At 34.6% G+C, this 13,183-nt stretch overlaps 1 protein-coding gene across 2 annotated transcripts in view; it reads right to left on the minus strand.

Moving 5' to 3' along the window:
- The window catches only part of LOC123308467 (lachesin), a 422,460-nt gene that overhangs the window by 160,953 nt on the left and 248,324 nt on the right, over positions 1-13,183 (minus strand). Inside the window, exon 4 of one of the 2 annotated variants that reach the window (XM_044891127.1) lies at positions 10,672-10,723. The exons of the other annotated variant lie outside the window; for it this stretch is intronic. The gene's annotated coding sequence lies outside the window, so the exon portion shown is untranslated. The remainder of the gene's footprint in view (positions 1-10,671; positions 10,724-13,183) is intronic. 2 annotated transcript variants of the gene reach the window in all.

A 13,183-nucleotide genomic window follows, 5' to 3' on the forward strand; every position in this document is an offset into this window, starting at 1 on the left:
CCCTGCTAGTGTAATATTACACCAGCAGGGCACTTTGAATTGCCTTTAACTGAATGTACACAGGTGAGCAAAATAAACTGAGTAGTGGGCAAAACGAGAGCAAAAAGAGGGCATTGAAATTGTAAAAATTCTTTGAGGTGCCCTGCTAGTGTAATGCCTCTCAGATAAAGAGATCTATGAAAATCTCAACAGTCTCAATTCGCATAAACACGATATACTATTATAAAGGGTTGATAGGTAGGTACCTACTCTTGCTTTGAGATATTTTAACGCGCGTTGAAGCATCTTCTGCTGCGATGTTGATAATTTTCAAGCGAGTATAGCCCCGCAATTCATTGATGGAAAACTCAGTGTGTAGCTTTTATGTTTTTCGAACAGGTGCTCCCTAAAGAAAATTTAAAAAAAAATGAAAAGACTTGTTCGAAGAATAACTTTTGGGAGTAATAGTCAATAGGTTGAACAGTTTCAAAGGGGGCCACAATCCAATTTTTGCGATTACTTAAATTTGTTTAAAGGAAACATTTTATTCATCAGAATCATCTCAGATCTCTTTCGTACGATATTGGTTTCTGTTAATTCCTCAGAAGGGCGAATAAGCGAAGCATTTCCCGCTTTACAGCTTTAAAGGTACTTTTCCATCAATACCATTGTATAAAAGAATTCGGTAGCTGGAAATCGCTCAGAATGCGAAGATTAGTCCTCAGTCTTCTTTCGAACTTCCTCGAACCGGTTTTCACTCCAACAGAATAGAGAGACTTCGGGCAATTGGAACTTTCAAATATGTTCTTCAACACCGCTCATTTATGTACCGACAGAAAGCTCATAAGCGTGAAAGCTTTTATATTCGGATGAAAGGGCTGCACCGAGTTTCCGAGACTCGGAACAAGAAGCGCGTCCGGATTACAGAAGTATCTGTTTCAATTTGGCCTCCGTTGAGACTTTTTCGGTTTACGCCGCTGAAAATATTACTGAAAATAAAAAATCGCGTTTATTCGACGATGCTTTCAAGCTCCAAGGCTCTCGAGCTTTTCATTCGTTTACGGTTCCGTTCTGACGCCACTTATGAGATGATGAGTTGAATGAGTGAATCGGCATGCATTCATTTATTCACCTCATTCCCTCTATTTTCCCATCTTAAAGAAGCACTCTGTCAAAGGCAAAACAATTTTCGAAATGTTACAGTTCACTCCAGTTCTACTGCCCTACATTCAAAGCTGAATTCCATAATAGATGTTGTTTTTTACTCAGTTATTAGGATTTACCCAATTGTTACAACAAACTAACGATAAGTTTGGAGGCGGTAGGAAACGTTCATCTGTTTAGGTCTCATCAGGACCACCTATGCACCATAACATGTCAAATACTAATGTAATCATTGAATATAGTCCAGTGATTAATTAATAAAAGCATCGACTCTCATTCATTAGGAATCGCATTATGCCTGGAGGTTTTTTTTCCAAAAAGTAGAGAACAAACTCCCAATCATACAAGAATATACAGGGTGAGTCTTCGTACAAATATTTGAACAGTAGGTTCCTGAGGTCAAAAGGAACCTTATCTTTACCATTTTTTCCGAATCGTCTCGGTTTAAAAGATAGGTACAGGCTATAAAAATCATTAAAAAAATTTTATTTTCAGTTCTAACAAAATTTACTTTTATATCACAAACGGTTTCATCAAATGAAATGAATTTCAGAATATAGTTTTTCATTTATTTGATGAATCTTTCTGGAATACAAGATATCACCTTCGTCTTCCAGTTTTCTCATTATGACGATTACGCCATAAAAATACCAAAACTTCAAAGAATCCAACTTTAATGAATATTTGAATGTTTTGTAAAATAAAAGTATTCTTCATATTTTCTAGTATAATGCGCCGTTTTCAATTAATTTAATGGTCAAAAATAAAAAATATCTGTGAAATTCCAAAAATTGGGTACTTTGACCGAAACTTTTAAAAAGATCCACAAATTTGTAGAGTCACAGATTAAGCTAGTTATTCTGAAGGTAATTTTTTTTTCTACTGTTGGCACAGCTCATTATGTAAACTAAAAGTGGCCTTATTTTTTTTATCAGGGACGAATCTGAAAAAATGGCATAGAAAAAAGTGTGTTTTTAATTCTGGAATCTACTTGTACGAGACAAAGACTCACCCTGTATACTTATGTATCTCATAGTTGAGAAACGTTTTATGGAATTCATTACGTATTCAGATTCAATCCGCTGAAGCAACAAATTAATTTATGAATAAATATCCAAAATTGGTATACAATCGAGCCTATTGTGTTTGCGTAATGCTATGAATCTTGCTGTTATAGTCATATTGCTATCTACCTAATTTATAACAATATGACTATGGTATTACGATTACGTATTCCGTTCCTAACTTGTTGTTAAGCTCAGCAAGTTGCTAAGTTAGCAATATTACTAACAGGGTTATAGCTGAATTGACAGATCATATTGCCACAGAATCGTCGATCAGAATATTACGGATCTTGCTATGATAGTAATATCTCTATCTAAGCAATATTGTTATGAGCAAACAGAATCGCACTGAATATGAGATATGGCTATGAACTAAGCTATAGCATACACTAACTTCAGTTTCTAAAGGAAGTGTTTTTACGAGGCTAATAACATAAATAATAAAGTCGAGCTAAACTTTTCTCAAATATGGTCTACTTGATGACACCATCTTAACTCATCATCTACGTACACACTCAGAAGCTTGACGACTTCCTTTGAAGTCAAGGACTTGCCACCATGAAGTGAGTGAAATGAATGCATTGCGGAATTCCTAATTGCAAAGCGAAGACATCCAGTTTTGTCATGATTATAATCAGTGCATTGTTCCTGTGCCAGCTCTTAAGCTGCCTCAATGAAAATTCACATATATACTTCTGAGTTAATATAAAGTCTCTGCGGATATAGCAATTAATAAATCATCTACAATTGTCATCAAATGAGCTAGAACTAATACGAAATATTTGGGTACAGCTTTTATGAAAAGTATGAAAAGGAAGGGTACCAATATTGAGTCCTGTGGCACGCCTTTCTCATTTATGTTAGTGAACAACAATCTCCTATTTTCACTACTAAGCACGGGTATTACTGAAGCTGTATAATCAGCTCAGTAAAGCTCCTCGCAACTAGAGACTGTATAGTTCATTTGAGATTAACTTGAATGTTATGCAGTGGAAAGTACGAAAGAGGTCAAAAATAGACCTGGCACAAGAAGAACCCTATCTAAGACACATAGATGTGTTCAAAAAAGTAAATAAAAGCTATCTGAGTTCGTCCCTGTGATCTTAATCCATGCTGACAACTACTTATCAGGATAAACTCATTTGCGACATGCGATTTAGAACTATTCTCTCAATAACCTTCGAGTAAACGCTGAGTGATGTAGATAATGTCGATAAAAATTCTCATCCTTCCTCTTACACACTGAAATCACCGTTGATCCAATATTTTAGTAAAGCTGCCAGAGAAATTAGAGAGAAAAATTACCCTTCAATGAATGAATGAAGATATTGAATTGAACATCTGCATAGGGTATCCAAAATTGCTTGATTTCTGTTACTTCTAGACTAGACAGTAAAAACGTTGAAAGGAGTCCTGGGCTCGATTTTCGTAAAATTTCAATTCATGGAAACCGTTTCACGATATCTGCATTTGTCTTGGAGATATAATTTTTATATTTTGTCGATTTTACGAATGTGTCATCACTTATTTATTTTCGAATATATCTTAAAAAAGATAAAAACATTCTACAGGCGTTTCTTCACTGGGAATACGGCACTATTCAGTGACTTAATTATTTCTATTACTTTGTATTCACCAAATGGATAGGAAAAAACTTAATATCATGTAAGGATTTTTACTGTTGGCCAATATATCTCAAATTAACGGGCTTCTACTCGGGCCTCTCGCTCTTAGATCAAACTGGTTTTTCCATATGATTGATTTTCATCGTCCTCCTTTAGTGGACGATGTTGATTATAGTTCTCTTCACTGGCACTGCAAAAACAAAATATATTTCCAATCGAAAATATACTATCCGATTGAAGTAACAACTGTATACTTTCATTTCCATGCTAACTACTACGAATATATCAAAATGACTTTCCAAACCAGCTGACGGAAATATCAGCTTGACTGACATTTTCAATCAAATTTTCCCCAAGTGAAAATTGCTTGGTGCTTTCGTTCCCGACAAACGGGTTGTTTTTTCAGCTTTCCCGGTTTCCCAGTGTTTTCCCTGCAAATTTATAATGCAGTATCTGACGCCTGAATGTTTTTTCGAAGCCATTATTCTTGTTGATTCTTTCGAATGGATTGTCGGAATTGCATTTAGGGACAGGGAGGAACTTTACGAATTATCTCTGAAGTTTTCTACCACATTCGGAATGAATTGTTCTGTTACATCGAACTGATGAAATTTCGATCCTCATCTCTATATTTGTTATTTCCAAGTTTACTCTATTCCGCTAATACTAAAGTCTTGATGTTACTGAGAATAACTATTTTGTTTAAAATTTGTGTAATGAAGGTGGGTATTGTCTAAATGTTACTGAGGTTAATCTGTGCAAAATCTGTAAAGATGCAAATAGGCCGTCAATGACAAACCTATCAAACAAACTATGCTATGGGCATACCTAGCAGTAGAAATATCCAGCTGCAAAAACTTGTACCAAGAAGTAAAGACTCAGGGGAATAAAGCATCACGAATGTGCTTGAGATTTAATAATTTAATAAACATTTGAAAGCAGAAAGCAAAGTTTGTAAATACAGAACCGCGGTAGGGCCAATAATAACATATGCAGGAGACACTCATGCTAAAACCTCCAAACCAAAGAATCTGATGCAAGAACTTATGCATAAAGTGCAATATATTTTTCGGTTCGTGCGGTCAAGACTCTGGAGAGATCACGTGGAAATAATGGCAATGATCGATGGGCAAAGAACGAAGAGCGAAATTCAAAGCGCCCTTCCGGTGCTATGGTATGAAAGTTGAACGTCCACATAATAGAAGGCTGGATGAACGGAAAATAACAAGACATGGTTTTAAAGATAAGTTGGAAGAAGATGAAAAAAAATTGTGTTATGAAGGTGAGTATTGTTTGAATATTTTGATGGAATATGGACTCAGAAGCGGATTAATGCATACAGTACTGATGGCATACATGTAGCATAACGGGGATAATGCTGACTAACAAAGAGAAGAGTAAACAACTGGATAGTTGCGTAGTTCATGGTGGCTTCAGCAGCGATCTCGAGAACTAAGACCTCATGGCAAATCGAGACAAAGGCACCACACAGTAGAAAGACTGTGGGTTTCAAACCACCCATTATGCAATGGGTGTATATTGATATTCTATGGAGAAAAATTGTAACCGAAAAATTATGACTGAATGCCAGAGGAAAGCCCCTACGGCTGCAATAGAGTGTCTGCTCGATTTACCTCCTGTAAGTAGTCCGCAGTCAGTTCAAAATAGCCGACCAAGAAAATTGATGGATAGAGTATGCACACTAGCCATCCCTTTATATGCCTAGATGGATGAACATAATATCCTAACATGATTTTTTTTCAAACTGGAGCTTCAGGGATAAAAATAAACTATTCAGTCTACTATGGAGCGCATATTCCCCATTTTTCAAGTTCAAAATGGCCGGCTAAGAAAATTTATGGATGGAGGAATGTATCAGATGTACTCAGAAAATTATTCTGACAGCCCTAGAAACCCACCTGCAACGATCAAAATGAACCGGTATTTTGTGTACGATGTTCCTTTTTTTTTTGATAATTCAAAATGGTCATCCAAGAAAACTAATGGAGAGAGTGCATGGGGCAATAAATTTTCTTGGCTGTTCATTTCAAACTTTCCAAAAAACAAGAAGAACATCGATCAAAGACAGAATAACAATTCCTTTTGATCCTTCCAGTTAGAGCACTAGAGCTGTCAGAAAAAAATTCTCAGTGAATCTGATGCATTCCATCATCATTTTCTTGGCGGCCCATTTTACAATTTCGAAAAAAAAGAGGACATGACAATTAATGTCAAACAAAAGATACAATTCAGAAGATTTTCGATAATTGATTTTCGTCTGATATAGACTCCGAAACGTTACAATATAAAATTATAATTTCAAAGTTCTCTATTTTAAGTTCATTGTTAGGCAACAATTTGTTCCTGACAAATCAGTGCAAGAATTTACACAGCAGCCAATCGTTTATTTCACTTTTTGGATTTTGAATTTAGATTGGGAGTAAAAACCCTAAAAAGTTTCAGGAAATACAGAATATCAATTGACACATCCGTGGATATTTTAAACAGAGTAGAATCCGGCCAAAGTACCCAATTTTTCAAATTTCATAGATAATTTTAATCAAATTACTCGAATACGGCTTATAATACTAGAAATTATGAAGAAAACTTTTATTTCACGAAGAATTCAAATATACATTGGATAGCAACCAACTCGGTTTCAAGAGTTGGATTCTTTGAATATTTGGTATTTTTATGGTACGTAATGGTCATGAGACATAATGAGAAAACTGGAAGACGTGGGTGATATCTTATGTTCGAAAAAGATTCATCAAATGAATTAATTTTATTCGATGAAATGTTTGTGGAATGAAACTAAAAATAAATTTTTTTATGGTTTTCTAACAGCCTGTATCTTTTAAACCGAGCCGATTCAGAAAAAATGGTGAAAAAAAGTGATTCTTTTGACCTCAAGAATCTACTGTTTTTATCTTCTATTTATATTTGAACGGTTCAAAGACTCATTCTGTATAGTTATTGATAAATCACTTGCTCGGATATACATCTCAATAGAAATATCTCTCATATAGCATCGTTTCTAAACGTCAGATTAGAGGGAAGTTAGAGAAATGATTCCTACTACTACTGTCACTGAGTATATTTGCAGTAACAAGAAAAATAGTGAAACTCTTTTCATCTGCCACTTTTTGTTAGAATGAAAGGAAACAAAGTTTCGACGCCATGAAAACATATTAGTTTGGCAACCGAAGCTATCCCAAGCTTAAATCCTATCTGTTCCTCGAACACCGTTCGGATTAGTGTGTGAAGTTCAGAGTAGAATGTTTTCATTCTCTCTCTATGCAATTCGAAACCGCTTCGTTACGTAATGTAATGGAGTTTTTTTCAGTATGAAGTTCATCGAATTACTTATTTTCGTGTAACATAAAACGGTATTCGAATTTTTCTGAAGTTCCTCGGCAGCATTCTTGATGAAATGACTTTCATTACAAGATTCAAACAAAATCATCACATTGGAATGGTTAAGAAAAGTGGAATTCAAGACAATCTTTAATTTGATTTGAAGTAATGACATGTACTCTGAAATGGCATGGAATTAGGTTACAAGTAGGTACATGACAAAGGAAAGGTATAAAAGACCACCGTTCACTTATATCATTGAATATTAAATTTTTCTTAATTTAAATACTCAATGCTTATATTGAAGACTAGGGCACCCGACCGAGAAGTCCTGTCATATAAGGAGGTCGTTCAATAAGTTCTGGAAATGAAATAATAAAACGAATGATTTTTACCAAATTTTTTCTTATTTACCAACATAATCTGCTTCTAGCTCTATACACTTTTCCAAGCGTTTCGAGCGAGCCATTTTTTCCAGATTTTCAAGGGCAGCACATGTTGGGGCCTCGCATTTGTTGAAGGCCTTTTGTATCATGAACAGAGATCTTTCCGCCCTATTCACAATGGAGACAATGTTGTCTGGATGAGAAACTATGAACAGTTTCTTATTTCACGATATACGAAGAAGTAAGTCTGGATTACAAACACGCAATTACAAAATTTCATTACAATCGGGCCAGCTGGTCAGGCGAAATTCAGAAAAAATTCTTGAATTCAACTGGAACTTCATCATCAAGTTATTCAATATTTAAATATGCTTATCCATCTTCACATTTTTCATAAATTATATTATGACTTGAGAATGTATAAAGAATCAAAACGAATTTTCTCACCCTTGAAAGTAAACAGAAAGTTGTCCTGAATCACGCATGTTGTTTCAAAGTATGCCATTTTATGTCATTTGAAAGCCATTGATTTACTGTTTAAAATGGTTCAGATAGTGTATGGAAACGTTTCCAGTACCTTCCTAAAACCAATGTGCGTAAAAGATGTGTTGGAGGAATTAAAAGCACCAAATTTACTTTGTGCAAAATAATTCAGTTGCTTCATGTTTGTATTTAAGATCTGCAAACTAATCGAACAACGTCCATTGGTTTATGATTAAAAATTTTCGAACCAAATTTTTCATTTGGATGTGCCAATTTCACACTTTCCAAAATTTTCAAAGATTGATGTCTATGGTTCTGTGGGTGGACAAATGAAAAAATTTGGTGAACAAACGTGGACTTAGATTGGACAAAGGATCTATACCATTAAAAATACGTTTCTGCAATTTGGGGGTGCTGGTCAGAAAATGCACCGAAACAACTTCTTTTTCCATATCTCTCAAACGGTGCCTGGACAAATGAAAATAAAAGGTGGACAAACATGGACCTACGATGGACAAACGATCCTGAAAGTTTGGTTCAAAAATTTTTATTTGTGGGTGCCAACTTCACAATTCCCAAAATTTTCAAAGATTGATTTCTATAGTTCTGTGGGTGGACAAATGAAAAAATTTGGTGGACAAACGTGGGCTTACGTTGGACAAACGATCTGTACCATCCAAAATAAGTTTTTGCGATTTGGGGGTGCTGCTCAGAAAGTGAACCGAGATAAGTTCTTTTCCGATATCTCTAAAACGGTGCCTGGGCAAATGAAAAAAATTGGTGGACAAACATGGACCTACGATGGACAAACGACCCTGAAATTTCTGTTTCAAAATTCACATTTGGGGGTGCCAGCTAAAAGAAGAGCCATTATTTTTTTTTCGTCAAATTTTTTCTGAAATATTTTGTTGTATGTGCTCAACTTCTACCGATAGAAACAAAACAAAAAATAAACCAATTTGATGCAGTCTGTCTAAGAAGAATATGTGTAGCTCTATATGTGATTCTTTTTACTTATAGGTACAGGGTTAGTCTTTCACCCGTATAAATTTTTCAACAGTAGATTCTTGAAGTCTGAAGAAACACTTTTTTCTTATACCATTTATTCCGATTCTCAACTGATAAAAACATAGAGCCATTTTAAGTTTAAGTCACCTCTAGAAAAACAAAATCAACTCAACTCAAGAATAACTATAGCTAAATCTGGGACACTACACATCTGTGGATCTTTCAAACAGAGTTATATTTTGCCAAAGTATCCAATCTTTCGAATTTCACAGATATTTTTAATTCTTGAACTTCAAATTACTCGAAAACGGTGCAATACGAGAAAATATAAAGAATACTTTCATTTTCAAAACTTCAAGTTAATATATTCATGAAATTGCCTCCAACTTAGTTTAAAGAGTTTGGTTCATTGAATTTTTGGTATTTTTATGATACGCAATGGTCAGAACGAGAATACTGGAAGACGCGGGCGATATCTTGTGTTCGAAAAAGATTAATCAAATAAATGAAAAAATATATTCCGAAACTCATTTCATTCGATAAACCGTTCTCAAGATAGACCAAAAAATAACATTTTTTTTATTGTTTTTCAGGACCCCGTATCTTTTAAACCGAGCCGATTCGAAAAAAATGGTATAAGAAAAAACGTGGTTCTTTAGACCTCAAGAATATACTGTTAAAATATTTGTACGAGTCAAAGACTCACCCTGTATACATGTATCAAGTTTTTCAAGATAAATCGGTTCATAAATATCAATGAGAAAAATTGTATAAAAATGATAATTTTCCCAAAAAGTACGAATTTAATTTGAGGTTAAAATTCCTCGTGCTCAATATTATGTGGCAACATTTGGAAATGCACGATCTAGGACTTAATTTGAATTGTTGCTGCAAAAATTCCTGTATAAAGACATATATCTCCAGTCGCTACACAAAAACACTCATATAAGTTCCAACTGTCCATAAAACACGAACCCTGTACCGAATTCTAACCCATGATTACAAAATATATGACATCGGAATGCATCTCTGGCTTGTATAAAACCTCGTTCCTGTGATGCATTATGGAACGTGACAGCAAACGTTCCAACTTGCGGAATGTTCCAGCGCATGGTAAAAATCACAATGGGGATGATATACAACTAGATGGAGCATCGACGTGTGCTGCGAGAAACAAAAGAATAATTTATAATGCAGTCATCGCGCCATTTTGGAGGCCATTGCGAGCGGATTCCAATACGGCCTCGTGGATTTTCCATGCAGAAATTGCACGATAATGCCGGTATTGATGGCTGCAATGAGCCGTACTGTATTTATGAGGTAAGATATTTGTTTTGGACCTGTTCCATCATCGATTTTAGAGGTTCACATCTTTATTATAGTGATCACATTGGAATGTTCAACATTGCCTTGCACACTCATAGTTCATTACCTATTTGAACCCCTGAAACTGACCTGCAGTGCCTCCATTCCCTCCTTTTATTTGTGGAAAAGGGGGTATTCGAATGAAGCTACATGAATAATGGGGGTCGGTCAGAATTTTCCACCCATCAATATTTTGTACTGAGATTTTGTTGTATAAAATTGAATATCATTCAGACTTACTTGAGAAGAAGTAACTTAGTCAGCAATCATAATAGGTTTCAATGGATTGGTCCTGCAAATAAAAGTGGTATTAGTAAATTTTTTTATGCATTTCGAAATGATGTAATCCAGAAACATGTAATGAAAGCAGTATTTTATGAAGACATAGTATATTATAATCAAGTATCAAACAAAACCACTTCGAAATGATTGTTTATCTGAATTCGATTCTCATTTTAGCAAAAACATCTAAAAATTTGAGAAGTTTCGAGATATTTTAATTTTTGAAATGAATTAAGAATTAGACAGATAGTAAGGCTTTATATATCCTTCAAAAATTACAATTCAAATGAAATGACGTCAAAATTGTGATACGATGACACCGGGAACAACTACCTTAACTTACTTAAGCATAGCTGTACCGAGCACACTGAAAAAAAGTTCTTCGAGCACTAAGCACCGGGTCTGAACAGGTGTCTATATTGACACACATATTTCCAGCGTCAAATGTGTTTCCGCTGACCAAAATGTGTCTGTTTTGAGGACAAGAGAAATAAGGGCGTTTCCGTAAAAATTTTTGATATATTGTATTGAAATCTCATTCATTTAAATATATATGTGAAGTTTTATTTGGACACATACATTTATTACTTAAATTCTTTTTTTCTACATGATTTGCTTTCTAGCAATTTATTAATGTAATAGATGTAGGTTTCAATGTGTCTTCTTTCCTGTACCAACTTAGTTATAGATAAAAATTGACTTAATGTTTCATATCTATTCAAGAATTGATCGATGTGTTCGCATTGAATTCAGAAGAGAATTATCTTGTGCTGATGCAATATCATCTCTGTGTCTAATATTTGCGACCTGTTTGTATCAAATAGCATGACTTTTGATTCATTTTTACTCATGATTGATCTTTTATTTAGATCGAATGTTTTGATTTTGGGAAAATGTGACATTATTTATCAGCAGATCAAAATGAGGTTCAAAATCTGCTCAAATATTGTCACTACAGCAACGAAAATAACAATATTTTACCTATTCCCGTGAAATATGTTTCACTGGTCATTCATCTTTCTTGATCTATTTCTATCACATTCGATTTGGAAGTGATACTGATTTCAGTGACGGTAGGTATACTACATACAAAAATGTATTTGTACTTTGAAGTCGGACTTCTTCTAATCTTCGTTATAAATCTTTTGGTGAGCATAGCTATTTTCGTATTCCGGTGATCAGGAAAGCCATAAAGAGAAATTCGTGCTTTCGCACTTTCAATTGCTTTAGTACTCTATGATGATGTTCCTTACTAAGCAATAAAAGAACAATAACAATTTAGACAGACATGATTTTGTTTTTAACAGTTAATCAGGTTATTTTATCTCCCAACTTTTCACATCACCTTTTTATTACTGCGGCGGGCGTATATTCTTTAAGACTGATGTGAAAACCCACCTCGATCCACAGTGAAACTTCATCATATAAATTAATAGACCGTGGTATCTTCTTGATGTCGTGCGTTTATCAACAGGGACGAAATGCCACAGACTCCTCTTTTCCTTGACTATGAGAAGTTAGATCCCGAGAGTTTTTTTGGCACTTATGAACATATTACTGTGACAACACCATACCAGCTATGTAAATTTCCCAGGAGATGTACTAGTCCGCAGGGTCCACTAGATCTGCAAGCACAAAATGGACCTTTCCAAAGAAAGCTGCGGATCTTCTTTAATTATTTACAGAAGGAATTCCACTTGCAAGAGATCTTTGTCGAAACTTCCGCAGTTTATGATGTTTCATTTTCAACAGTCTCAGACATTATTGGATACTCTAGGATCTAGTTCTCTAAGTCACTCAGTTTAGGCGAAACTAATGAATTTACGATCTTTACCACAAAATGTTTCATAAAAAATAAATAACTCAAATTATATTTATATATTCCAATTTAGAAATGATTGAGCATTCAGAAAATAAAAATAAAAATTGTTGATTTTTGGCGAACTTGGAGTTGAAATGAAACAAAAATTGGCCAGGAATTGTCTCAATATCATGCAACTCAAAGAGCCAGTCAAATTTAAAAATTATTTTTTTTTCAAAATAGTTGGTTCGCAACAAATATGTTCGATAGTTTTTCCGACGAAATATTTTGATACCACGTGAAAATTGCTTTTTTCCCGATGACTGCGTTTTTAATTTTGACCAATGAAATAATGACAAAATGCAGTGAACTAAACATTTAGACTTTTCACTAAAATTTTCAGGTCTATTGAATCAAAGAAATGAATTCTCATCCGGAAAGGAAATATTGATTGACAATCCATGATTTTTGTAAAATAAGCTTTCCCTGTGGCCTACTTTTTTCTACGATGTAGGAGAGACCAGGGAGGGTAGTAACAGAGTAGTAACATAGTCGATTTCTCGAAACCTATAACTGCTAGTGACCTGTTTTTTTAACGAAACGCGGTTGTGAGTGTAACGTCCAGTTTCATAAACGAATTTAACGTCTTTTTAAGCTTAAAGCTTCCTT

Source organism: Coccinella septempunctata, chromosome 2, assembly GCF_907165205.1.
Source record: "Coccinella septempunctata chromosome 2, icCocSept1.1, whole genome shotgun sequence".
Lineage (NCBI taxonomy): Eukaryota > Metazoa > Arthropoda > Insecta > Coleoptera > Coccinellidae > Coccinella > Coccinella septempunctata.